Source organism: Athene cunicularia, assembly GCF_003259725.1.
Source record: "Athene cunicularia isolate RWA chromosome 1 unlocalized genomic scaffold, athCun1 chr1_part2, whole genome shotgun sequence".
NCBI classification, from domain to species: domain Eukaryota; kingdom Metazoa; phylum Chordata; class Aves; order Strigiformes; family Strigidae; genus Athene; species Athene cunicularia.
Genome location: NW_020799092.1, coordinates 24,154,190 through 24,155,367, shown reverse-complemented (window position 1 = coordinate 24,155,367; position 1,178 = coordinate 24,154,190). Strand labels below are relative to the sequence as shown.

The 1,178-nt window shown below is 47.8% G+C and overlaps 1 protein-coding gene across 1 annotated transcript in view; it reads left to right on the top strand.

Moving 5' to 3' along the window:
• The first annotated feature begins 593 nt into the window (after positions 1–593).
• Positions 594–1,178, top strand: part of FAR2 (fatty acyl-CoA reductase 2) — a 151,304-nt gene continuing 150,719 nt past the window's right edge. Inside the window, exon 1 of the mRNA XM_026867158.1 lies at positions 594–837. The gene's annotated coding sequence lies outside the window, so the exon portion shown is untranslated. The remainder of the gene's footprint in view (positions 838–1,178) is intronic.

The window sequence follows — 1,178 nt, the reverse complement described above, 5'->3', positions numbered from 1 at the left end:
AATCATTTAGGTTGGGAAAAAGTCCATGAGACCATCGAGTCCAACCTTAAAAGAAGTTGTAGGAGCTTCCACTCTCCTGTTGAGTGCTCCAGTCAATGAAGAAAGCACCTAGGTATTTGCAAGGGCAGCAGCCTTTCTTCCACCTATACAAATGATGAAGACAATGTACTCTACATCCCACCCCTTTGTGTGGGATGAATTCCCGAACGGCTCTATCTGACCCCACACATATAACCCTACTCCAGCTCTGCAGGTGTAGGGTGGACCCCAGTTGCCATAGATCTGGTGTCCTGGCCCATTTGGTCCACGTTAGCCCTAGAGCCCTATGCCCAGCTGTCTCATTAAGGGTGGTGGGGAGGGTGCTGTAAGGACACCAGCCAGAAGGAGGTGAAACTGTGAGAGCTTTGGAGACTCCACCTAGTCTTAGGCTTTAACTACTAGTGCCCAGGTGTGCAAACAGGGAGCTCTTATGTAGAAATGGCAGTCACCTGTAGCCTTTAAGCTTCTCAAGAAAGGATCTAGAGGCTGGAGAACTGCAACTGTGGGTGTAGCATTTAATCCCTTTGTGCTCGGAGTTCTGCTGACAGCTCTGATACTGATTCAGTCATCAGTGGTCATCTTACCCAACCTGGCTGAGACTGGCTTCTTTCAGCACTTCATAAACCGAAGATGGTAATTAGATGAATACAACCTTGTAAAATTAACTAATGCTTGTACATCCCGTAGGTGTAATATGAAGATATAAAGGCATGACATCTTGCTGATTCCCATGTTGGGTTGAAAAGATCTTTCTAATCTTCTATGGCTGATGGGAGAAAATTGATATTGATGGCCAAGGTAGGTGTTTGTGGCTGAGCAGGTATGCTGCATGTCTTGGGGGTTTTGTTTTTTTGTTTTTTTTTTTTTTCTTTCCTAATGCTTGTAAGGCAAATCGTGTCATTAACTTCACACGCCGATTTTATAACTCCGTTTTTATCTTCAACGTTCTTCCTATTTAAAACCCCGAGGTGAATTGTGCTTTACACGAGGGAGGTGCGATAACCTTGGAGGACACCCGAGGGACCACCTGCCCTTGTTCTCCGTCGTGGATTTCGAAAGCTTTCCGTTCTCCCCCATCCACCTCCCGGGCGCGGGCAGGGGCTGCAGCCCGGCCCTCCCCCCGCACACCCGCTGCTGCG